The sequence below is a fragment of the Mesocricetus auratus genome, unplaced genomic scaffold, assembly GCF_017639785.1.
Source record: "Mesocricetus auratus isolate SY011 unplaced genomic scaffold, BCM_Maur_2.0 Super-Scaffold_100024, whole genome shotgun sequence".
Classification (NCBI taxonomy): domain Eukaryota; kingdom Metazoa; phylum Chordata; class Mammalia; order Rodentia; family Cricetidae; genus Mesocricetus; species Mesocricetus auratus.
In genome coordinates, this window is record NW_024429205.1 from 2,608,362 (window position 1) to 2,635,791 (window position 27,430).

At 46.2% G+C, this 27,430-nt stretch overlaps 1 long non-coding RNA gene across 1 annotated transcript; it reads left to right on the top strand.

Moving 5' to 3' along the window:
- The first annotated feature begins 1,691 nt into the window (after window positions 1–1,691).
- Window positions 1,692–27,430, top strand: LOC121133826. The gene is made up of 3 exons (XR_005870827.1): window positions 1,692–1,915; window positions 25,509–25,658; window positions 26,715–27,430. It is a non-coding gene; the product is annotated as an uncharacterized LOC121133826 (long non-coding RNA).

The window sequence follows — 27,430 nt, forward strand, 5'->3', positions numbered from 1 at the left end:
ACCTTCCTGCTCCCCCATGTCCTCATCTTCCCTCCTTTTCTCCCCTCTCTTTTTCCTGGTTCCATCTCCTTTCCCCACCATGTTCCCAATCTGCTCAGGAGATCTTGCCTCGTTTCACCTTCTCTGGGGTACCATGCATATCTCTCTTAGGGTCCTCCCTGTTTCCCTGACTCTCTGGCAGTGGGATTGTAGGCTGGCACTCCCCTGATTCATATCTAAAATCCATATATGAGTGAGTACATACCATTGTTTGTCTTTTTGTGACTGGGTTACCTCATTCAGGATAGTTTCTTCTAGTGCCATCCATTTGCCTGCAAATTTCAAAATTCCATTGTTTTTTTCCGCTACTCCATTGTGTAAGTGTACCACATTTTCTCTATCCGCTCTTCAGTTGAGGGGCATCTAGGTTGCTTCCAGGTTCTGGCTATTACAAATAATGCTGCTGTGAACATAGTGGAACAGACGTCCTTGTTGTATGAATGTGCATTTTTGGGGTATATGCCTAAGAGTGGGATTGCTGGGTCTTGTGATAAGCTGATTCAGGGCATCTTGTGAGCTTCTAAACTTTCACCCCTGCTCCATCCCACTTCCTCCCTTGGAAGTGTGTTCTTCCTCAACACATCCTCTTGCTTCACTTGTGCTCTCTATAGGATTCTGTTCAGTTCCTTGTTGCAGAGCGCAAGCACCTCCAAATCATGGCAGGTGCCCTTTGAACCCCAATACCCGTCAATATTAGTGCAGCACTTGCTAATGCCTGCAAGGCTCTGGGTTTGTCCACCTCAAAAAAATATATATATATGTGTGTGTGTGTGTGTGTGTGTGTGTGTGTGTGTGTGTGTGTGTGCACCCATAAAATTCAATAAGCCCTTGACCTTGGGATTTTCCTTAGAAAAATAACAGACACCATGCCACTATCCTGATTTATCCAGCACTCAATCTAAGACCAGTCAGTCCTGGGCCAGGGCAGCCCCCAAGAAGATCCAAATAGAAGCTCTGGCAACCCTACCTCACTCCTTGAAAATAAATTAAACTCATCCCGTGACGGGATCTGCATCTGGCTTCTTCCCATGAAGATTTTTTTTCCTCTTCCTACCAAAAGGGTTCAAAAGTTTAGCACTGATTTGTATTCTGAGCGCCAGGCGGACCGCTGCAAACCCAGCTCTGTGGGGGAGGTTGATTGAACAGCCAGCCTGGGGCAGGCATTGCTCTCTGGAGCTGGAAGGGTTTCCTGGGTGTCACTGTTGCTCTCCCCTCCCAGAATCTTAGCCTCTCTAACCCTCCTGTCCCTGCTGGGAGCTTCTGCTCTTTGTGATGATAACAGCTGATCCACGGGCAGCTCTGGAACGCCAGGGAAATCTCCAAGGAATTCCACTCGGGCTCTTTCAAGCACTTCATTTGCATACATTTGTATAAGTTATGCGGCGGTATACACTTCTCTTTAACATTGCACCCTAATGAAATCACTCAGATGGGCACATTAGAAATGGGATTTACTCTGGGAAGGCTGACCCTTTGCCTGTTAAATCATTTGAATGATCATTTGAATATATTTGCACCAGTGGCACAAGGAAAGGGCTCGGACTGGTGTTTTCAGAATTAATGAACCAACTTGGCTACCTCTTGGGGGAGGGCATGGAGGATTCAGTAAACAGTCTTAGGGGTTTGGAATCTGAGGCTGGTACATCCCGGCAGCAGCAGGAACCTCAGCCCTAAGGCGTTCCCAGGAGTCAGAGCCATCCTAGAAATTCTCACATGCAAATTCCCTTCAGAAGCCCTCAGAGTACCTCTGTGGAGATGGGAGAGTTGAAAACAAAAGGACACAGACCCAAATGCTGTCAGCAACCTCCTATGGAAGGAGGGCATCAAGAGGGGGCTCTGCTGGGACCTGTGAGGAGCACCAGCTGCTTGCTGGGGGGTAAGTTCTCTGGCCTCAGATAGGCCTGAACTCCAGGGGTAATAGCAGGCCCAGCAGGGAGGTGAGTGGAGGCTGGTTTTGCCCCCAGGAAGCCAGTACAGCCAGCAGCTATCCTGGAGAGCTTAGGTGCAGCTTCAGCTCTGAGGCAGCTCCAGTTGAGTCTCCAAGCCTCCAGGAACAAGTGGGGTTCAAACCAGCATTCGAAGGGGAGGGGCAGCCTGGAGGAGAAGGACCCAGGCAGGAGAACCCATGGCAGAGGGCTCCCACCTTACTACTTTGTATTTCACAAAAGCCTGTAATGTATTCTTTGTGAAAACCCCCAACTAGCAAACACAAGCTAACCCAGAAATATAAGAGGCTTGCTCCAGGTCACTGTCTAGAGGACAACACAAAAGTTAACTGTTCCAGTCCCAAAGCCCGGCCACACATGCCTGTCATGAGTCCATTTATCATGTAGAGGAAACCTTTTCCTACCTAGTGTGTCTTGCCCAAGCATGGCATGTTTCTCAGGGAGCATTGCCTAGCAAGTGAAGAGCCCAGGTGCTCACCCAGCCCCTGCTTTAGCATCGACGCCAGGCTGCAAGAAAGACCCAGCAAGTCGTAGGCCCCTGACTAGGCAGCTTCTGCTGAGCCCCCATCTTGCCCTAACCACTAGGAAGCAACCTCCAGATACCTTCCACGTGGCAAGGAACCAATCAGAAATTAGCTGGCGGGCTTTGGATGTGCGTTACTGATGACAGTGGAACGCAGTAGGTAGCAATGCCCAGGTCCTCAGACAGCCTCCAGGCACGGCAACTTCTCTGCAGCTGCAGTTGACTGATCATCTCAGGACAAGTTCCCCCAGCCCAGAGTTGCACCAATCCTGAGACTGTTGCTATGCAACTAGCAGATGCTCCCCTTGCTCTACCCCCAATATGTGTCCTGCCCCACTGCTTCTTGGGGTTCCTCCTACTCCACCAGTTGTGCCGGATGAATGGAGGACCCAGGTTAACTCCAGTTAACTCGTAAATTTGAAAGACTCTTTGCTTTTGCATCGGATCTGGTCTCTTGATGGTTTTGGGGGTTCAGAGTTTGGGCACAACAGCAGTAGCAATGGAAGATGACCCCCTGTGATGACCTGGCCTCTAGATAGGCCTATTCTTCAGCCTCTACCTTAAGGAGAAACCAGCATTAATCCCAGGGTCTGTTGGCTGCCTCAGGCTGCCAAGCTGGCCGAGGGACCATATTATCCCTCTCCAGAACCAAGACAAAGACCAGCAAGCCAGTCTGCCACAAGTCAGAAAACACCCAGGAGTCCCTGGTCAGGTCACACTTCAGAGCCAGTCAGCCTTTGTAGATCAGTTGCAAGGGGCAGGGGTCTAGTAGCTCCAACCCTGAGAGAATGTGAGAAAGTGTCCTTTGACCAATGACCTTACCACTGCTTTCTCCCCTGCAAAGCTGCCTGCTGGGACAGACAGGAAGCTGTTCTTTTGTTACAGGAAGCCCACCAGAGATGACATACTTTATAACCAACTGAAAGTCTTTATCTTAGCAGGCTGGGACTACACTCAGGTACCTGGTGGTCCCAAGTGTAGCCCTGAGCATGTAGACCAAGGAGCTTAAAAACCACATCCTGTTATCTGCATTAGAGGCTGCAGGGGGAGGTTAGCACAAGCAGGTGGTTTAAAAGACTCTAAGATACGCAGTTACCTGCTCAGGTCCCTAGTATAGAGCTGGGTGGTTTTCCGTGGGATTCTCCATCAAGGAGATCAAATGCTGGTTAAACCTGAGGCGTCCTCAGCAAGAATACAAGATGGAGGTTTTATAGTGGAAACTTCACCCCAAGCCCCTGGCATCCATATACCCAAAGAGTCTAGAATGTTAGAGGGGAAGTTCCACCCAAGTCTCCCTCCCCCATCTCCCTCCAGAGCCTGCTGCATCTCAGAAAGCCTGCCAAATGATGGCTCCTCCTCCAGAGATACACCAGACCACGCCCACAGGGTATTTAAACTGCCCCCTAGAGAACAGACTCCCTTTCCTGTCTCCTCTCTGGGGGACTGGAAGGCCATCCAGGAACACTGTATCCATTAAACATGGGCTTTTTCTAATTCGGTTTGATCTGGTCTGAAGTGGATTGCTGTATTGGTGGAGAGGCTTACTGGGGTATAGAAACTTTTTAGGAGGAACTCTGCCACCCATTACTGTTTCACCTTTCCCTGAAACATATGCTGATATCATGTTTGAGTTACGGTCACATATTCTTCTTCATTTTCTTTTTTGTTCCCGGGGTGGTGGGGTGGAGACAGGGTTTCACCTTGTGGTCCTGACTGACTGACCTGGAACTTGCTTTGTAAACCAGGCTGGCCTTGAACTCAAGCCTCACAGAGATCTGCCTGCCACTGTCCCCAGCCAATCCCTACCCCCCCACACCCAACCCCCTGTGATGGAATTAAAACCATGTGTTTTACACAGTCTCCAAGTGCAATAATACCTGGCTCCCAGGGTCTCTTTGCTGCTCAGGGATCCAGTAACTGTCCCATAACCATGTTCCATGCTCCCTCTGCTGTAATCCTTAGTGACGTCAGGGCCACCTAAACTGCCCTACAGAAGTGAGTCTTGCCTGTCTAGAGGGGTCAGCCTGTCAAAAGGGAACCCCATGGTCCTCGGGCAGTTAATGGCTTTGTGTATTGCATGGGGCTGTAGCCACACACCATTCTATCTGCTGCCTACTTGTGCAGGGTTACACACCTGTCTGCACTGTTTGCAAGAGTGTCACAGTCCAGGGAGGGCCCCGTGTCACCACAACAGCATTGGCAGCCAACATTTCCTGTGAGTGTGGAAGCCCTATTAAGCTAATTTCAGATTCTTCCCCAGTAGATTTTCTTGGCCAGGTCTTGGCCAAGGTTTATTAGATGCTTTTCCACGGCTGTGATAAAGCACTGTGCCCGAAAGCAACATGGAGAGAAGAAGGCTTGTTTGTGCTTAGGATTCAGCCCACTGTGGCAGAGAAGGCCAGAAGGCACAGGGCAGGGATGGGAAGATGGCGGATCATATTGCTTTCAGGAAACAGAGAGGGGGAGGGAGGTAGGGAGAGGAAAAGGGAAGGGAGAGAAAGAGGGAGGGAGAGGGAGAGGGAGGGTGGGAGAGGGAGGGAGGAAGGAGGAAGGGAGAGAGAGAGAAGGAGAGAAAGAGAGAGAATATGAACAGGGAGTAGCACCAGGCTATAAACCCTCAAAACCCACCCCCCCAGTGGCATACTTCTTCCAGCAAGGCTCCACCCCCAAAAGCTCCCATTATATCCCCAAACAGCACCACCAACAGGGAACCAAGTGTTTAAATACTTGAGCTATTTCTCATTCACACCACCACATGTGGCTTCTTGCCATACCCCTGAGGCAGGTGGCCTGGCAGAGTCATCCAGTGGCCAGGGACTCAGAGAGGAAGGCAGAGGTTGGCTGCGGGGTGACTTTCCTCATTTGTCTCTCTGCTCCACAGGTAGGACCATGCTTTTGACTTAGAAACTTCCCAGTCCTCACCCTGGCTCACCCCTGGAACACCTCAGCCTTCAGCTAGCGTCAGGGGCTCACATGGAAGACTACACTTGAAGTCTTGTGTTTTAATTTGTTACTGTAAAAATTTTCAAGCTCTGAAGACTTCCCGGGTCCCTCTTAGCTCCTACAAGGTTGACACAGTCATGCCATGGCTTTTTCACAGACAAGAATCTTTAAATTTGTATTCCTGGGGAGCCAGCATTTGACTGTGGAGAAGATTAGGAGAGGAAAGACATTTAGACAAAGGACAGTTGTGAATGGATGCACTGTTGTGATAATACATGAGGGGTGACCTTGTGTGGAGAACCTTGGCAGATTCCATGACAGGCAAGGGTGACCAAGATGGGGGACAAACAGGCCAGGCAAACAGAGCTTACTGAGAAGTTTTACTAGAAAGCAGAGGGGGGTGGGTAGATAAAGAGACAGAGAGGACAGAAGAGGGAGACAGGAAAAGTCCTGCCTGCCCCAGGGGAACAGCAGGAAAGAGAGAGGGAAAGAGAGAGAGATCGTAAGTGGGCAGGGGCCTGTCTTTCAAAGGGGTCCTTCGCACCTGCGTGCAGACTACACAATCGTGGAACCCTGGGCTGACCAGGGCACTGCCTGAGTGCATTCTGCCAGGTGACAAGGGCAGGCCAGCATAATTCCTGAGTCCTTACATGCACCATCCGAGCTTCTCATCATTTGGAGCCTTGATGTATACACCCTTCTTTCCCCGAGGCTTCCTTTAAAATGGACCACAAGTGAGGTGGGTTTAAGCTATAAAAGCTAAGAGGGGCCGGGCATTGGTGGCGCACGCCTTTAATCCCAGCACTCGGGAGGCAGAGGCAGGCGGATCTCTGTGAGTTCGAGGCCAGCCTCCAAAACAATACAGAGAAACCCTGTCTCGGAAAAAAAAAAAAAAAGCTAAGAGGGTTATCATTCTGAAGGCTGTGATCCCTTCTGAAGACTGAGGAGACATCCCCTGACTGTCCCCTGATTTCGGGGACAAACAAGCACTTTCTTCTTCCTATGGTGCTCTCTCTTTCTCTCTCTGTATCTTCAGAGCACTTGTCTTTGTGTCTGTTTCTCATTCCCTTTCCTTAATAAAGATACCAGTCTGGGACCAGCCCTGTATAAACTAAATCTAAAAGACCATGGTCTGCATATAATGCTGCCTTCTGAGCCCTGGGGACTCATAAACCCATAGGCTGGGGAAAACATTATGTGTACTTCATTCTAAAGTACCTGTCAATATAAATCGTCATCCATACTTAAGTAACTTGCTATAAGGACATTCCTCCTGGGAAATAATCCCCAATTTTCCTGACACCCTGAAAATGTCTGTAAAACTGTCAAGTTGCACTTTAAAAAATACTATTAATTGAAAACTTCACACAAAAAATACTTTCTGGTTCCCCAGTAATATTTTTTCCAGTCACGTGTGAGATATTGTGGATACTGATTCACCTTTGGCCGCAAAGCACTCCTGTAACATAGCTACTAACATTTTCCTTGTATGTGCACATGTGTACACATGTATGTGCAGGCGCACATGCACATGTGTAGAGGCCAGAGGACAACCTTGTATGTTGTTCCTCAGGCTTGTATCTTTTCTTTTGTGAAGCAAGTCCTCTCACTGGCCTGGAATTCTCCAAGTAGGCTAGTCTGGCTGGCCAGCAAGTCCCCGGGATCTGCCTGTCTCCACCTCCCAGTACTGGGATGACAAGCATACATCTGGCTTTTCTAGGTGGGTTTTTAAGGACTGGACTCAGTTCTTTGCAATTGTAAACATGTCTCTTTTTTTTCAACTGAGCCATCTCCTTGGCACCCGGCATACCCCTCCCACATGGGTTGAAAGTGAAGCCTTGTGATCTGATAGCTTGTTAAAGGAGAGAATTTAGTTAGCTATGAAGGTGTACCTCAAGCCTAAGCCTGTCTTTCCTTGGGGATAGAGACCTATCCATATGTGGCTACTGTTCCCATCAATACACAGACACTAAGCATGTCTATGACCCCTACTGTGAGGCTCCTTCTCCTCAAGCCACAGCTTAGGTCCTTACTGTTATGGTAAAAGCTTCATCCCAGCCCCTGGCATCCATGTACCCAAAGAGTCTGGGATGTTAGGGTGGAAGTTCCACCCAAGTCCCCTCCCTATCGCTCTCCAAATCCTGCTGCATCTCAGAAAGCCTGCCAAATGATGACTCCTCCCCCCAGAGATGCTCAAGAACACTCCCACAGGGTATTTAAACTGCCTCCCAGAAAATAGAGTCCTGGTTTTTCTTGTCTCTCTTCCCAGCCTCCTCTCTGAGTGGCTAGGAGGCCATCCAGGAGAGCTGATTCCACTGAATGTGGGGTTTTTTTCTAATTCAGTTTGGTTTGGTCTGATTTGGATTGCTGCATCGGTGGAGAGGTTTATTGGGGTCCTGCAGCTGAGGCCAGAATCCCATGAAGCCAACCAGAACTCCTGTCCCTGCCCCTGTCAAACCACTAGCACTGGCCATACCATTGCTTTCTGGCTGCTCAGGAAGCAAGATACACGCTGACTCTTTTGGGAAATCTTTGTGCCATTAAAAGCTATGTGGAAGTCATTATGTGACACAGACTCAACTGTTATGAAGGTTCTCTACAGACACTACCAGGCCTTCTGAGGCTTCCCTGCCCACCTTTTATCCAACCACAGCTTCTTGGCATCACCAGCCTACGTAGCAAGAGTTAGGACTTGAAATTAGCACAACAGGAATGATTTAGAAAAGGATGTGACAAGTGCCCTAGACTCCATCCATAGGACCAACTAACTACATTCCAAGTTGAGGCAACCATTAACATTGCCTTAAAGTCACACCTGAGCCAGGTAACCCACTCGTAACTATCAAGAAGCTCAAAAACGTTGGATAGTTTGGGAGGGTGGCTTCTAGAAATGGCATGTTCCTCAAGTCGTAACAGGGGAGAGGTTAGATAGAGTTTACTTTCTATGTTTATTTTTTTAAGTTGCCAAAAGACCCGCCCCTTCTCCAGTGTACCCTAGCCCAAGCTTTTAGAAGGGTGCCACCCTTGTTCCTATTCCCTCGATGAGGATGAGCAAAGGGGTGCGTCTGAGAGGTCTCCACGAAAAGGCAGATGGAGAGGAGCAACAAAGAAAGCACTGGGGGAAAGTGCTCTCAGAAGCGCTCCTGCTAATTGTGTAGTTAGTTTGGGCCAGTAATTACAGGAATCATTTTTGCAAACTGGCATCAGGAAAGATGACACAGAAGTAGGTTCTCAACAGAGACAAATAGAGTCCAAAGACTCTGTGGTGTGGGGGTCATGCGTCTGCTGTAATTGGCAGGATGTGTTTTGACTTGTTCTCTTGAAATGCGATAATCACGTGCCGGAGAGGTAAATGGGTAATTGCATTTTCCAGCCTTTAGAATCGAGTGCACAAGTTGTAAAGCCACCTCTCTTTCATCTTTTCAATAACCTACTCTGCTATTGACAACAGACACTTGAACTGTGGCATTTTACTTCTTTTATGGCGTAGATCTAAGAGAAAGGGAGGTTTGCCTTGCAAAGGTAACTTTCCAAACGGTCCCTTGTGGGGAAGGGAAAAGCCAAGTGTTCCATTTTGAGGTTTATTTAATTACAAAGAATAATTGGAAAGGGGATGAAAAATAACATCAAAACAAAATGTGGCTGCCAGCCTGAAGGTAACATCAGAAAGCCTGCTGACCAGAGGTGTCTGGCACACTTTTCTCCATAGCACCTGAATAAAACAGGAAAAACAACAGCTGTTTCCCTGGAGTATTTGAAGAGGGTGCCAGAGTTCAGTGCTGATGCGGTGGGGATGCCACACGAAACACGGATGAGCCACAGCCTTAGAGAGAAGAGAAGGAAGCTCACGGCATCTGCAATCCCGCTTCCTGACATCAACCCTGAACCAGAGGGGACTTCACTCAAAACCAGAAGCAGGAGGCTCAATGGTCAAGACGCATACCACAAACATGGAGTGCATGCTGTTGGAAAATCCTGCAGGGCACAGAGGGCCTGGGCCTATTTGAAGAGCTGTTCATCTAGTACAAGACTGCCTTACCCACAGAGAGAACCCAGTGGACACTCTGCCCTGTCCTAGACTCCTGCTGCTCAGCCCAGCATTGCCTGAAACCCTGTCCACCCAATATCTTGTAATGGAGATAAACAGCTCAACTTAATTACACAGACGATCCATCCTTGTGAAAAAAAAACCCTGCCCTCTCATCTATGGCCCTGAGACACAACACAAGCAAGTGAACCCCCAGAGGCCCAAGAAGATCACCCAAGGGACACTCAGACTCTGATATATACCCCAGTCTTCTACAAAGGTTCTGTGACATGTGCAGGACAATAGGGCATCACCTACACGTAGCCCTTAAATTCGCCAACACCTGCCTCTACAGCTACAACTGCTACACCTTTGCCACGTTGGCCTTCCAGACCAACAGAAATGGATGATTTCCCTAAAGCCAGGCACACTGTATCCAAAGTCATCGACCTAGCTAAGAGAGGTGCATTCCAGCTACAGTCAAGTCCTGCCTAGGCTTCAGAGACCCTCATACACATTGTTGACAGTGCACTCAAATGTTTACTTGAAACCAAATCTGTCATGGTGTCTCCAACCAGCACCATTGGTTAGCTCCCAGAAGGTCTGCTACTAAAATCATTCAATAAACAGTAGGATAGCTGTCCCTCCAGATGCATGACTGCCAATGAAGAGTCTCAAGAATCATAGTACCCTGTTACTAGGTCCTGAGTTCTATAAACTTGACACTTAGCTTTCCTGTATTGTACAGTAAGTTAGGAAACAGAAATTGGTACATAAAAATAAATTTATCTATAGTTTGTCCAAATTGAGTCAGAGGGTGGCCATCTTATAGAATATATACAAAGGTAACTGTGATTCAGAATAATCAGCCCTTTTCTGGGCCATAGGAGCTGGACCAGAGGTTGTATTCATTCTCTGTTAAAGAAAATATTTCTTACTCAAGTCTGGAACAAGTATAATTAGTTTTTTGTTTGTTTAGTTGTTTGGTTGGTTGATTGGTTGGTTTTGTTTTTTTCTTTTTGGGTTTTCGTGACATGGTCCCTCTGTGTAGCCCTGATTATCCTGGAACTCATTCTGTAGACCAAGCCAGCCTCAAACTCACAGTCACTATGTCTCTACTCAACCTGTGGGTCATGGCCCCTTTGGGGAGCTCAAATGACCTTTTCACAGGGGTCACATATCAGATATCCTGCATATTAGATATTTACATTACAGCTCATAACAATAGCAAATTTACAGCTATGAAGTAGCAAGGGAAATGATTGCATGGTTGGGGTCACCACAACCTGAGGAACCTATTAAAGGGTCGCATTGTTAGAAGGTTGAGAACCACTTTTCTAGAGAAAAATATACTCTCTAGAAACTGCCTGAACGAGAATTCAGAATCATGATTATAAGGAATGCCAGTGGGAGTTGAAGAGAAGGGATTAGAGAGAAGGGGGAGGAGAGGGAGAAAAGGAGGGGAAGTGAGGGGGAGGGAAGGAGTTTAATAATAATTGCTGAAATTTGTTTGGTCTTGGGAAAGCTATGGGCATCTGGGTCTAGAATGCACAAAGGAAGTCTAATAAGTTCAACCACAAAAGTCCTCCGTGTGATATATTACACCGTGGTTTTCTGACAACCCTAATGAATGGTATGATAGAAACCTAAAAGAAAAACCTGCCAACCAAGAATACTATACCCAGCACAGCTACCCATCAGAAGTGAAGGAGTTATAGTCTTTTCAAGACAAGCAAAATGGGAAGAATTCATCATCACTGGGCCAACCTTCCAAGAAATGCTTACAGAAGTCCTATACAAATGGTGGATATGAAAGCATGTCAGATTAGAACACCCTCTGACAGCAAACACACAGCTCTTACCAGTGCAGCAAACCACAAAGACAGGAAATAAAAAGAAAGGAAGGAACAAAGAGCATACGAGAGAGGTAAAGACATTAAGAGTACAAGAGTGGATCTTCATTTTCACCAACAGCCTTTGAATGTAAATGTTTGATTCTCCAAATGGAAAAAAAAACTATAGGCTATTTGAACACATTTTTACAAAACAAGGCCCGGTGACCATGCTGCCTGAAGAAACTTGCCTCAACAGCAAAGACCTGAAAGTGAAGAGATGCAGGAAGGCAGCCTACACAAAAGGAACCAACTATGGCCAGGAATCACGGTATCAGTCACACCCACAGCTATCAAAAGAGGTGAGGGGGATTACTATCTAATGATGAAGGTATCAGTTCATCCAAAGAAAATAAACTAAAACAACGTGTGGACTGATGCTGAAGCACCCAATAATGCAAGGGAGAGGCCGACTCTAGTACAGCAATAATTCAATGCCTCGCTTGCATCAATAGATCACCCAGATGCCAAGCTCCATGACAGACTTCTTAGCAGAAATCTGACAAGCCTGCGGAATGGTGTGAGGTAGCAGGCAGATCATTAGATTTAAACTAAACTATAGAACAAAGGGACTGGGCAAATTCTTACCACACATTTCATCAACAACTGCAGAGCGTACATTGACCTTTTCAGGTCATAGGGCATCCTCCAGGAGACACCATATACCCAATCCAGATAGAGTCCAAAGTAGAGCTGACAACCAAGCTCCCAGACAGAGTTCTCAACAAGCAAGTCAAGGCCAACAGTACAACTGAAATGCACAACACACACAAGTAGAATTTACCCCAGGGATGTAAGGATGGTTCAACACATGCAAACCAGTAATGCCTTACCACCCATCATGAAGAACTAATGTCACATGGCCATTTCAATATACAGAGGAAAAGACACAATATGACTCAATATCCTTTTATGATTTAAAAAAACCCTCACCCAGTTGGGTACAGAAGAAAAGTATATCAACACAATGAAGGCTGGTGACCAGAAACCTGCAACCTATATTATTGTTTCCTCTAAGATCAGAAATAAGGTGAGGGTGTCCATGGTAGCATTTCCAGACAGGATTGGCTAAAGAGGGAAGATCTTGCCGGAATGTAGGTGAGACCGTTCCAGAGACTGCAACCTTGATGGAGTAACGGATGGAAAGGAAAAGTCACTGAATTTCTCCCCTCCCTCTCTCTCCCTCTCTCCCTCCTCTCTTCCTTCCCTCCCTCCCCTCCTCTCTCTTCTTCCATTCTCCCCTCCTCCTCCCCTCCTCTCTCTTCTTCCATTCTCCCCTCCTCCTCCCCTCTTCTCTTTCTTACCCATGTCTGCTATGGAATTAGTCATTCCTCACCCTGCATTTACTCAGTGGGATGAAGTGAAAATTTTGAAACTATGGGTCAAAATTACTTGTCCCCCTCTTTGTTTTTCCCAGACATTTGTCATAGGGCTGAAAAGTTTGCCTCACACATCATTCACCAAAAATATATAAGGAAGTCAAACAACTCAGTAAAAATAAAAAAACACTATAATATAATTAAAAGGTGGGTAAATGATGTGACTAGACATTTCTCAAAAGAAGATGCACAAGTGGGCCACACATAATCATAACAGACATCACCAATCATCACAAGATGAAATCATAACCACAGTGTGGTGTGATTTCACCCTAGCTGGAATAATTATGATCAAAAAGATAAAAAAAACAATAAATGATGGGCGTGTATGAACAAAGGTGAACTCTCTTACTATTGGCAGAATTGTAGATTATAAATGACATTGTGGGAAAAAAACAATAGAAGTTTCTCCAAAAAATAAAATAAAACTGGAAACAGAGCTGACTTGATTTGGTATGTATCCAATGGAAATGAAGACAGTATGCTAAAGAAGGATTGGCGCTCATGCTCGATACAGCACTGTTTACTGTAGAAACAGCCAAGATGTCCACTGACTAGTGCATGGGTAAAGAAAATGTGCTATGGATGTACAGATGGATCAATTCATACATGCACATGTGGAGTACAAACTCAACCATGAGAACATTAAGTTCTGTTATTTTTAGCAACATAGCAAACTGGACCTTATGGGGGTAACGATGTATAGAAACTTAAAAGGTCATCTCGGAAAAGTTACCACAGCCTGAGGAGTGGGACAGCCTGGATGGCCCAGGAGTGCAGATGGGCAGGAGGAATGGCTTCTTGTGAGTTCTGGTGTCTGTTTTAGCAAACGTGTAGATCTGTGGCTTCTACAGAACACTGACAAAGATTCTCACTACAGAAGACTCCGTGTGGAGCTATCATATCTAAGAACAAACAGCAAACCATCTGACAAGGATTCTCTTTAAAACACAAATCAAAGACGACCAATGAAATTCTATGTTCTCTTTTCTCTTCTGAATCCCCAATTTGTGCAACAGGAAAAAAGAAAAAAACCAGAAGGGCTGGAATTCAGAAGGAAAAAGCCATACTACAACCCCAGCTGACAGTATTCAGTTGACCATTTCAGACTAATAATTATGGATTCTTCTAATATAAAGAAATGACATGTCTTGATTGATAGGTGTGGCAATGACCACAATGTGATCATTACACAGCAGACGTATGTTGAAATGTTGCATACTAGTACATATGTACAATTAGTACACATCAATTGAAAGTAAGATATATTAAAGTGCAAATGTAAGTAATGAACGGGTGAGTGATTTCCATTAGTTAAAACTGACCCTGGACTTAGGACTTCCTCTTTCCTCAGATCCACTGAGGACACAGAATTAGGATACAAAGAGAATTCTATCCCGGCCGCAAACTGCTGTGTGCTTCCCTCCACATTGTGGTGCCCTGACTCCTTCATGTTGCCATCTGCAATGCCCATTTCAGAGAATCTCCATCTTTGCTCACAACACAGCAATCCCACCAGGACCCTTTCCACAGAGCAAAAACAAGACTCAATCCAATGTATGGGATTCCGTGTGATAAATTGTGTGTGAGCTTTCGCATGCTGGCAAGCGGTTGACTTCTCTTCGTTCTTCCTTCTGAAGCCCCGGTGTGCGCAGAGAATCCAAAGGGTTCAGATTTAGGAGAAGCCTCACCCTCACAACCCCCGCCATAGCAAATGTATGCCGTGGCCTCTAAGCTGGAAGAAGCCATAGAACCAGGCTGCAGCCTGGCACACACGGCCGCTCCTCCCCCTTTCTGCTGCCGATTGCCCATGACGAGGATGCCCGGGTTGGCAGAAAGTGCTTATCTGTGAATGTTCCCCGGGATGATCATAACTGATGCACTGTGCTGCGTCAAATCGCTTCCTGTTTCCTGACTGCGGATGAGAAAGTGTAACAAGCAGAAGCGGAGAGCCTTTGCCACAGCTCGGAGCCTGTCACCCTGAACAGGTTGCAGCCTCCCTTCATGCCTCCTGCTCAGCCTGGCTGACACCCACCCATTCCGGGGCTGGTCTTGGCTCACTGTGGAAAAGCTGTGTACTGGTTTGGGGAGATACTGAGATAGACTCCACAGCAAATAGCTTCACTGGAGCAAGCTCATGGGTCGCAGCTTCTACAGGACGCCAGCATAGACTGTTAGGGTTTGTCTATGCTACGTTATCATGTCTATTAAAGCACCTCCTTCCACAGACGACCTTAGCCTGTCCCTCCCACCTGGCTACCTTGCTCGTATTCACCATCAGCCTTTGTCTACTTTGGGAACTCCTCATCAAGCAGGCACTCAGACACACTCTTGGTTTTATCCCCATTTTGCACATAAACAAAATGAGCCTCAGAGAAGTAAATATTGAAGTCATATGGCTGCAAACATCAGGGCTCATCCTGGACACCGCTCACACCGTGAATCATTCCACACACAGACTGCCCCACAGTGAGCTCCCGTCTGCCTGCTGGACTCGAGTGGTAACTTGGACTAATTCTGAATATCACTATTCAATGTTAGTTTTTGTTCAGTCCCAGACTATGTTTTTTTTTAACCTTATGTAAGCAGAATTATAGTCTATGTCTTTTTGCATTTTCTTTTTCCACTGCCGGTTATTTTGAGATCTATTCATATTGGTTTCTATTGATCTGGCCTGCTGGTTGCACTGTCATGTATCACCCATTTCACGTGTAGGCAGCAGTCTCTTCATTTCCCTGCTAAAAGACATCCAGGTTGTTGCACTAAATCACAGATATTTCACAAACAGGAGAAGCACCACTGCATGTATTATCTCTACACCTTTCTTGAGACAGAAGGTGTGTCATTGTCATGAAAGAGGAAGTGGAAATTCTGGGTCGGTGGAACTGTGACATTTCAGCCAGATATTTTCAGAGAATTAACCAAAGCAAGTGTTCAGAGTCACCTTTACCAGGAGAAATGGCTCCTGCTTCCATGTGGCTGTCTGCACTACATACAAGGACTTCTGATCTTGCACACACATGCACCACACCTGCATGTCTACCTCCACACATTTAAACACATAACATACATACATACTGTAACACACACCCATGCATACAATACCACACACAGATAACACCATACACACAATGCTACAATGCAGTAGACTAGACCACACACACACACACACACTTTAACACACACAGGCACACAACACCACACACAAAAAACTACACATGCAGTATACTCACACATACATACACACAAAGCCACACAAACAATACTACATATATACTGCCTCACACACACACACACACACATACACGCACAAATGATCAAAAATTGGTTTCATTCTTATTGCAAAATTTTATTGTTATTTTCTGATGTTAAATTACCTTTCATTTGTGATGATAATTGTATCTTGTAATCATCACAATGAATTTTTATACATCCACACTCATAAGTAAGGTTAGCTTAAAAGATTGTTTCTCGTGGACTTTTTCAATTGATGATAAAATTTATAAAAACCTCAGAATGTGACTTGATTGCCTTTCTCTTTCTGTTCCATGAAGCTGTTTTTAAGTGACAAACATTTGTCATTTTAAGGTAAGATTGTTGCTGAGATTTTTGGTTGGTTGTTTTTTAATGACAGGGTTTCTCTGTGTATCTCTGGCTATCCTGGAACTCATTATGTATATCAGGCTGGTCTCAAACTCACAGAAATCCACCTGTCTTTACCTCTCTGAGTGCTGGGATTAAACGTGTGCACAACCATCATCCAGCTTCTGAGAATTTTTTAAACCATCATTTCAGATTGTATGTAATATAAAGTGATTTTTATTCCATCACATTAATTACACTAACATTTCTAGGCTTTTTATTCACATTTATATAGTAAGTCTTTCGTATTCCTGCTCAACTGTCACCTTGACATATCCTGTCGTCATCTGAGAAACAGAGCTTCAGTGGAGGGTTTGACTGTGTCAGGCTGGCCTGTGGGTGTGTCTGTGAAGGATTGTCTTGGTTAAAACTTCAAATTAATTTTATGTAGAAAAAGTTATATCCAAAGGCTTCCGAAAAGAGCTTACTGAAAACAAAGAATTTGTAGGCCATACATATGTTCATTGAAAAATAAATTGTAATCAACTCAGAACAGTATTAAAAACCACATGGATGTGATCCTAGGAAGACAGCTCAGTGGTTAGGAGCACTTGCTGTCCTTGTAAAGGACCCAGGTTCAGCTCCCAGCACCCACCTGGCAGCTCACAACACTAATCTGATGCCCTTTTCTGGCCTCTCTGAGCACAAGACATTCATATACACTTGCAGACAAATACAAACAGAAAATGTTAATAAAAGGCACGAATCCTCACAAACGAAGACCAGGTACAAAGGGAATAGAATGAGAAAAATCACAAGGAAATCAGAGTCTTAGTAGGTAATAGAAATAATAAATCAATATCAAGCTATGGATCAGTAACCATATTAACAGTTGAGATCTGCTGTGATGATGGTATTGGCTGCATCATGGATTAGAGATGTACTGTATTTCTCGCCTCAGGAATGAATGCCAGGGCACTTGGATTCCTAGTTCCTCATGCAACTAGGTTCTCCCTCAAATAATAAAGGAATAAGAGGGGTCATGATGCCACATATGGCAAGTATTTAATGATGCTATGTGTCATAGAAGCTGTCACATATCCATAACAAAACACAACTCTCACCCCAGGGAATCAAAGAGTTCATTCTGAAGACAAATGACTGACCATGGCCCAGAGACACAGATATGAGAGCAGAAAACACCATGTTTTGTTGTGGAATATTATTTTAAGAGGTGTTATATTTGCTTATGCTGGGGAATATTTGTTTAATGATGCAAAGATGTGTTGCATTCTTTTATACTGCATTTGCTTAACTCTGGAAAACTGTGTTACTGTGCCTGCCTAAAACACCTGATGGGTCTAATAAAGAGCTGGACAGCCAATAGCTAGGCAGGAGAGAGGAACAGGTGAGGCTGACATGCAGAGGGAATAAAGAGGAGGAGAAATCTAGAGAAGGGGGAGAAATGAGAGGAGGAGAGGAGGACCCCAGGAGCCAGCCTCCTAGCCACACAACCAGCCACACAGTAAGAAGGGAAGAAAGATACATAGATTACAGAGAAGTAAAAAGTCCAGAGGCAAAAGGTAGGAGAAGAGAAATGAGATAATTTAAGTTAAAAAAGCTGACTAGAAACAAGCCAAGCTAAGAACAAGCATTCATAAGTAAGAATAAGTCTCCATGTATTTATTTGAGAGCTGGGTGGCAGGCCCCCAAAAAGTTAAAGGAAAAAAACCAACTACAATGTTACAACACAGTAACAGTTTAAGTTTTTATATTAACAGAACAAAGAAATGCACTGGCGTGTGTATCAGGTAGGAGGCTGCAACCAAGCAGAGGAATCTCTGCTGTAAGCCTCAGATTCTCTGACTGACAACAGCATTGGCCTTGGTGTTGGCCTGTTTGCACATTCCAAAAGGATTTGCTAGAGGGTCACAAGGAGGGTGCGGTGGTTTGAATGAGCATTGCCCCCATAATGGAACTGTGTGGGAAGGATTGGAAGGATTGTTGGAGGAGGTGTGGCCCATCAGAGGAAGTGTGTCACTGGGTGTGGGCTTTGAGGTTTTAAAGTCTATGCCAGGCCCAGTGTTTCTCTCTGCCTGCTGCCTATAGAGCAGCTACTGCTCTAGTGCCATGCCTGTCTGCTTCTCTCCATAATTAAATGCCTTCTTTTATAAGAGTTGCCTTGGCCATTACGTCTCTTCACAGCAATAGAACAGTGACTAGGATAAAGGGTGTGAGGATAAATACCAAGATGGGCACTGAATGACTATGAGAGGCCGAAGTAAAGACAGTCCAACATAATTTGCCTCTGACTTGCAACATTCCAGCTCTCCATAATCATAAAAGTTCAGTTCATTGGCCTCATAGAATATTTAATACATATATAGGTTTTTCTTCTGGGAACATGGTTCACACACACAAAACTAAGAACTTATGGGCAAGAAAGAGAAAGAATGAAAAAGGAAATGTAGGAAAAAATAACCCTAAATATCTCTTAAAAGTGAGGCAGACTGGCTTATGATTAATAAGAAGAAACCTACATGTGAGAATGTGAGGAATATAACTTAGTCTGTCTCTGCTCAGGAGAAACTGTAGCTGTAAATGTCTTCATTATCATTCAAAATTAAAATTGAAAAAGTGCAATTCATAGCAAGAAGAATGTGACATTTTCATCAGAAGGTGGCCCAACAGCATTTTATTAAGAATTAAGTTGGGGATTTAGTAAGGGCAGTCTGTCATATATCATAGTACTAACACTGAAAATGGACAAGACCGCTCAAAAGAGAAGTTTGCCAGTAAATATCCAAAGTTTTTAAACCATAGGTTTCTTTTCTGGTGGCCACATTTAAGAATTTACTCTAACAAAACAAGAATCAAAGTATGTAAGGGTTGCTCTCTAAGGAACTGCAGCACAGTATTGTTTATAGCAGAAGTGGAAATGCAGGAAATGAGGCCACAGGAAATGTGAGACGTGGTTCTTCTAGATGAGGGCACATAGATTCACACCTGGTGTCCGCTTGACCCAAGCTAGGGTCATCTGGGAAGAGGGACCTCAACTCGGGGACTGACTCCACCAAAATGACCTGCAGACAAGTCTTAGCGGTGTGAGGATAAAGCATGTGGGGGACCTTGTGTGTGGGACCTTGTATGGGGGACCATGGCGGATTCCATGGCAGGCGAGGGAGATCAGTGGGAAACAAACACACCAGGCAGACAGAGTTTAAGTGAGAAGTTTATTAGAGAGGGGAGGGAGGGGGAAGGAAAGAGAAAAGAGGTAGAGACACAGAGACAGAGAGAGGACAGGAGAGAAGAGGGAGACAGGAAAAGTTGGGGATTTAGTAAGGGCAGGAAAAGTCCTGTCTGCCCCAGGGGAACAGTGGGAAGAGACAGCAGGGAGTACAGGAAGAGAGCAGAAATTGAAGAGAGGAGCCGGAAAGAGAGCAAAGAGTGCAAGTGGGCGGGGCCTGTCTTTGTTTGTTTTTGTTTTTTGGTTTTTTTGTTTTTGTTTTTTTGAGATATGGCTTCTCTGCACCTGCATGCAGACTAGTATGCCTGGAACCCTGGGCTGACCATAGCACTGCCTGAGTGCATTCTGCCACGTGACAAGGGCAGGCCAGCATAATGCCTGAATCCTTACAAGGGGCATTTTTTTCATTAATAATTGTGGGTAGTACCACTCCTGGGCCATGGGAAGCAAGCCAGTAAGCAGCATTTCTCCATGGACTCTGCTTCAGTCCCCGCCTTGAGCTCCTGCCTTGGCTTCCCTCAACAATAAAATGTGACCTGTAAGATGAAATAAACCTTTCCCCGACAAGTGTTAGTCATGGTGTTTGTCACACAAAGCCAACCAGGAAGGTGTGAATTAGAGTCTGCTGAAATATCTGGGTTCTTGGATCCAGGTACAAATAAGTGGACTGGAACACATGGAAAAATCAGAGAAACACAGACAGCTTAATAAGAGAGGGAAAAGGGTTCCTGAGAGTGGAAAGTGGGCCAGAGAGTTGAGGGGTAAAGCCTGATGTTCAAAGGCCCTGGCTTAGGAGGGACTGAATCTTTCATAGCTCCTTTACATAACCCCGCCTTCTTCTGTACCTGTTAATCACTAGGAGAGTGTTGGCTTCCTCCTCATTTCCATCCCCACCCCTACACATACACATGCTGGTTTGTTGCATGTAGCTTGTGATTAGAGGAGTTTCTATGCTAGATGCCTCCAGGACCAGCCTCTCTATCTCAAAAAGGGCCCATTCTAAACTGAAAAACATGGCTCCCCTTGGGACAAAGGAGTGTCCCAAAGACAACCAAGGTCAGGCTGTCCCCTCATCTGACCCTAGTGCTGCAAACATTTCCTCAAGCAGACAGGGTATGTTTCTATAATTGAAGCATGTGAGGGGACAGCTTGGGGACACTACTATTACTGAAAGGAAAACCCCTCTAGCCCACTTACCCATCGGTGATATATGAAGTAATGGTAGGAAGGTCCTGAAATAGCTTTCTCTCAAACCCATGTGGGCTGCACAAACAGAGACGTGCTGGGACCACAGACAGTGTCTTTCCTGCTCCCAAGAAGCACAGGTATCAGGAAGGCTGTCATTCCTCGGAGAGTAGAGCTGCCAGCCCTACCCTTCAAGCCACAGAGGCGCTGACTGTCAGTGCAATGACTTCAAATTAGTTTTTAAGTCTGACTCAGTTGAAGAGGGTAATTTACCCTCTAGGGTGGGGTGCAGTAGTGGAGACATCTGTCAAGTGGCTGCCTTCTGGGGACCTGTGTCGCCATCCCCTGCCAGGGTAGGACTGCCTTCCCTGCTGTTTGCAAGAGTTCTCCCCACGTGTTGGGTTTTGAAGGTCGTTATGAAAAGAGGGGCCTTGAAAGAGGAAGAGAAAGGACAGCTTCGTGAAAGAGCCTTTGTGGGTGCTGTCATCACGATGAATGTCTCTATGGTGACCAAGGCCGGCTGGAATACAAGCAGAACAGCCATCACCCACTCCCAGTTAGAGGCAAGCAGGGAAAGAGTACAGAGAAGGACAAAGACTTTACAACCCTGTCTGAGGAGCTGCAGTCTTGCTTATGCCTCATAGAAGAGAATGTGGTTTTATCCACAAAGCTCAAGCCCTTCAGATGAGAAGTTGCAAGCCCCTCCTCGGGTGGCCAGCAAGGTTCTCAGATGATCAAGGGTATATAGAAGCATCTTGCCAAGAGCTGTCAGTGGCTGGGAGATCAAAGGCCTTGGCTCATTCAATATTTATTCAACAAATATACAGGATCCAGCTTCAAACCGAGAGCTGAGTTCAGTAAGCCAGAGAGGCAACTAAACAGGTCTCCAAAATCAAAGTGGAGTCTGAGAGTCAGGTATCGGACCTTAGGATGCCAATGGCCACAGGAGGAAAGAGCCATGGGAGGGGTCACTGCCCAGGACAGAGCTGTGTTCTCCGTGGCACACAGTGAAGATGGTAGCTTAAGTCTGTAAAAAGGAACAGAAAAATGAATGAGGCGGAGAGTGTTCATGCAGGCACCGCCATCTAAGATGTCTTCCAAAGGCAAGGCCAGAAGATCACAGCCCTGGCCTGGGGGAAAGAGGAACCAAGGCCCTAAGCAACTAAACCTTGCCCCAGGAATCACCGACCTGCCTGGAGAGCACAGCAATGTGGATGACATGGGAGCAGAGGGGCTCGTGGGGGAAGAACTCAATGCCTTTCCTTCAGGGTGGAGAGTGGAAACTCATGGCCGTCTGAGAATACTACACTACCCCTCCCCACCCACCTCTCACTTCTTCTGGTCCCCAGAAATCACCTCTTCAGCTGAGCTTCAGTTCTACCAACGGTCTTGCCCAGCCTGGATGTAGGACACCAGAACCCACGACTGAGCTGTGAAGGCCTTCCAGCTCGAGTCCCACAAGCCCTGCCCTGTGTTAGCTGCCCTGATTCCAAAGTGCCAGCACTCAGGAGACTCAGCTTTGAGCACACTGCTCTGTCTGCCTCAAAGAGTCTATTCTTCATCTTCTTCAACAGGCCACCCACTTTCTCTGACCAAGTTATCATCAGTTCCATGACCAACCCCCAGTTAGAGGTCTCTTCTGGTATGATGCAGGTCCTGACACAAGGCTCACCCCAACAATGTGCCACTACCCTATGCTCAAGACTTGGGTCTTCCCAAACCCAAGCTCAGCTTGGGATGATCTCCTTCTCTGTGAACAGCAATACCTTGCACAGACCTGGTATAGGGTATGTACTCACTAATCTGTGGTCAGGATGATCACAATCACCAGTGACCTGGAAGCTCTTGTCCCCACATGAAGACAGTACAAATCGCACTGGCAGACATCCACGTACCTACCAGCTTCCTGGAAGGCAGTAGATGATCAATAAAGTAGGCTTAATATAGACTCACTTATTAAGGCAACATCTCAAATGCTGTAGTGATGCCTCTTAATGAACACAATATAATGTAATACATGGAAATACCTAGTTTTAGTTCTTTATCCTCTAAATCATTTGACTCATTCGGTGTAAGATGGCAAAGTTAGTCTAGACGTTTTAACAGTTCTGTGACAGCATTTTATCAGTGTTCTTCCTCAAGAAGGGTCCTGACTTCAAGCCCTCCACGTCCTGGTCAACTGTGGAGCTTTATTCTGAATTAGAAAAAAATTCAAAGTAAAATATGGAATAACATATGCGGACTTTGCTTGCTACACTAGGGAAAACCAGCTTAGATGTATTTTGTGTGGCAGTGTGAGATAAACAATTCCATATGCATTCCAGGAGCCATACTGTGTGCTGCAAGGACTTCAGGGACAACCCAGCATTCCTGATATCTTATAGACCCCCCAACTCTGTCCCCACCAAGTAAACCATGTTCCTATTGCCCAGCCTCTCCTCACTAGAACAGCACTGTCTCTTAAGACACACATACCAACCACAACCCTGACACCTTCCTGGAGAGTTCCTTCCCTTCTTGCATTGGTCTAGTCAGAAGTGATGCCTGACACAGTAAATTATTTAAGATGCCTACTGTGCACATCTTCACTATAGTGTTTAGGTTTGCTCAGTGCACAGTCATTATTAGCACGTTATTGCTCAATGGTAGATGTTCATAAACAAAATAGTTTAAAGCATAATACCTTCTCCTGGAGTCTGGAAAAGCAGGGGAAGGGGTGAAGCTTATGCTGAGAAAACATAGCAAGGCTTTCTGAAGCAATATAAGCTGATGCTGTAGACTCTGACCCACTTAGCACCCACTGAAGACATTTCTGGGCACATAACCTCTATAAAATCATTATAAGCATAATTTAGAAATAACCCCTTCCTCAAGGACACCTAAATTTCAGGCCTTTCCCCTGAGATTCCCATGTGCTTGTGGGGAATCTACTTCCAGGTCCAGTGAGGCAGGCTGGAGCATTATTGATAAAAACAACCCCTAAATGTAACTCTGAGGTTTGGGCAAACATCTAGAGATACATACTGAGACATAATGGATGAGACAGAAGACACTCCAAACATTGTGTGTTCAAATTACAGGAGCATGAGGCATGAAGAAAGAGGAAGACTGCTTCACCATGGCTCCTGTGTGGCCTTGGAAAGTTTCAGCTTCCCTCACTTCCGCTTCTCCATCAGTTACAGGGCTGGTGGTTGACAGATCTAGGAGCACACCAGAAGTTCCATCTAGAAACTAGTGCTGTTCTTTGCCATCGGAGGGATTAACAGTCCCCATTTTTAAAAAATCAATTTGTATTTAAATTAGAAACAATCTTATTTTACATATTAATTCCCAGTTCCTTCTGACCCTTGTCCTCCCATGTCCCCCACTAACTCTCCCATCCCACTTCCCATCCACTTCCCAGGGAGAGTGAGGCCTTCCATGGGGGATCATCAAAGTCTGTCACATCATTTGGGGCAGGACCTAGGCTCTCTCCTGTGTATCCAGGCTGAGAGAGTATCCCTCCAGGGGACTGGGCTCCCAAAGTCCATTTGTGCACTGGAGATAAATACTGGTTCCGCTGCCAGAGGCTCCATTGACTGTCCAGGCTTCCCAACTGACACCTACATTTAGGGGACCTGGTTAGGTCATACTGGTTCCCCAGCTGTCAGACTGGGGGTATAGCTCAGAGATAGAGCATTTTACTGCAGTCCCCATTGTTTTCGAGGCTTGGTCCACAGGGAACCAGTGCTGAGATGTAATAGAACCTTTCAGAGTGTGGCCCAATAGGATATCTCTATGTCACTGGGGATAAGCCTATGAACAAGGCTGTAGGACCTGAGCCTGTTTGTCATCCTCTCTTTCACATCAGTGCCATGGGGTGGCAGTTATCTCTGCCGCAGGTCACTGCCATTATACACTGTCAGAGTTCCAAATCAATGAGGATGACAGAGCATGGACCAAAACCCCTCTGTCCTTGTGGTTGGTCATCTCAAGTACCCACTCCAGTGGTAGGAAGTTGACAGACATCTAAACTAAGTAGCATTGCTGAGGGGAATTATCTTTCTCTCCTACAGCTATCTTCCATGTTTGGTAGCTAGCTGTGGCAAGGTTGTCACTTTGAGTGAAGACTGGTACATGGGTACACCAGTTTCCCGGGCTCTGGGAAGATGACAAACATCCATTGTCATCCTCTGATGCCCATTGTTCCTAAAGATCTCAGGGTTAGCTGGTCCTTCCCACTGCCTCTCTCCCCATTCTTCCCTCCTACTCTTTCCCAAAGCTTGACCCTATATTGCTAGCCTAAACAATATCTACCCCTCTGCCTAAGGCCCCAGTGACAATGTTCACCCTGGGAGTCAATGAGTTTGTGGGACTTATTATCAGAGCACAGGTGAAGCATTCTTAAGGAAATGTGGGTGCTAACCCACAAAGGCTGCACGGGAAATCATTTACCCAGTAGGGATGGTGGCTTTCCCACAGCCACACAGATGGAGCTTCCGCACCTAGTCCTTCCCAGCTATATCCTCTGGATCCTCCTGCACAACGTCCCCATCCCCCACCACCCCACCAGCCCCAACTCCCCTTCGGTGAGGCCCCCTGTTGTGAGGGGGAAATTGTGTACAGATGGCTGGGAGAGGTAGCAGGATATGCAAGGCAAGGATCCCATGAACCTCAAGCTTCCTCCTTCTGTGGGAGAGCTTTGATTATCTATCTATCTATCTATCTATCTATCTATCTATCTATCTATTTATTTTTGTGATCAGGCCCAGAAAAACTCCTGAAGATAGCCATGGTTTGGCTCAGAAGATAATTCCATACAGCAGCCCACTATAGCCAAAGCATTGGACATGGCTTCCCCGTGTGACTAACCCAGCATAGCAGGAGATGGTGATGGCCTTCAACACACTGTACAGGTAAAAATGGGGTCTCCCTTACTTCCAGTAAGTCTTCACACCACTCCTCTTCACAAAAGGGTTGACAGTGAGTGATGGCCCGAACGCCCACCAAGCTCGTTTGCTGCCTGCACAGGAGAGCATTCAAATCCCACAAAGAGAAACTATCCCTGTCCTTGGTGAGGTTGCACGGGTGACCGCTCCTCTGTCTGTCTTGCCGGCCCCGAACTCCAACCGAGCAGGACGGACAGGGTGATTGCTCCTTAACTTAGCCGTGAACGTGCTTCATCTTCAGCCCACAGTTAAAGACACTCTGCAGGCAGCCTACGCTTAGGGACAGGACACCGTAAGGCATTGAAGAGTTGTTTTCTAGAGATCAGGGCACGCATGCAGGATGGGGCTCGATAGAAAATACAACCAACTGTAGCCAGGGAAACTCGGCTCCTGCAAGGCACTCTTTCCCACTGCAGAACAAACAAACAAACAAACAAATGCAGCGACTAGGAGAGGGAGGGCAATGCCCCACCTTGCAGGTCACTGTCCATCAATGGTTACCACTGCCTAGGGTGGGTGTACACTGGAAGAATGCTTATTGCAAGAAGGGAGAATCGCTGACCCAGAAGTCAGTGTCTATTAAGGTTTGCACGCAGTAGGCGACAACAGTGTGAATGCTGGCTCAACCCATCTGCGTCCTCAGGACTGGCCCAGCCCCGATGCCTGCTCACTGCTGAAGAACAGGTAGAAGCACAAGCAGTGTGTCTTCCCGTGGCGTGATGCTAATGGCTGTCATTCATCAAGCTCTCATTATGTGCCAGGAAGGTAGTTTATATTTAAACCTGTCTGATGGAGAAAATAAAATCCCAACTTTATAGATGGGAAAAACGACACCATGAGTATCCAACAGGTTAGACGAGGTCCCAAGGAGTAAAGTGATGGGGCCAGGACCCACAATCCTGTTATGGAAGAAGGGACCTACGGTTGCTTCCCTGCCTCTGGCATGTGGATACAAGCTTAGTCTGTGATCGCTAACACAATAAGCATTGGGAGAATGACCAAGACTGTTCTCTGCTGTTACAGAAACACAACTTCTGCTGAGCAGACTATCAGCCTCCATCCACAGCATACCAGACAGCAGGTGAAAGAATCTCTTCCTGCAGTTTCTAGGAGGAACCTCAGCCCAAGAGCATCCACAGCAAAGGTGTGACCCCTCCCCAATCCACATGTGTATCCCAGTCTACCCATACCCTTCATGAAAAATCCCAAAGGGAAGCCTGGCATGCCGAGGAGCCCATCTCCATGCCTACATCCACATGATCTTTAAACTCCTTCTGAGGAGCGATCTGACTCACTCAGCAATGAGTTCACAGGTGAAGTGGTGATCCCCAGCTCTGCCTGTCAGCCTGCTCACCTTGAAGATCATGGACTTGGGGCATTCCTGAGGCATAGGCCTTGGCTATCCCTGAGACTGTCTGGATGTTTACTTGTGCCTGTGCCACTGGAAGAAGTCTTACTGCTCTCCTGCGTGGTACCTGGTCTCCCAGGAGGAAGGACACATTCCCCACCTCACAGCTACCAGAAAAGTTCAAGCTTACCAAAGGGGCACACACATTGAGTTCATTTCTACCATCAGGAACACAGTACATGCAGACTGGGTGTTCACCGACCTCTAGGAAAACAGTCAGTGGCTTGCATACCAGAGAGGAAAAATCCACACAGTGACTCTTGGATATATTTAAACAGACACAGACTCCCTTCCTTGACTTGTGTCTAACAGGAAGCAGAAGGAGTGGCAA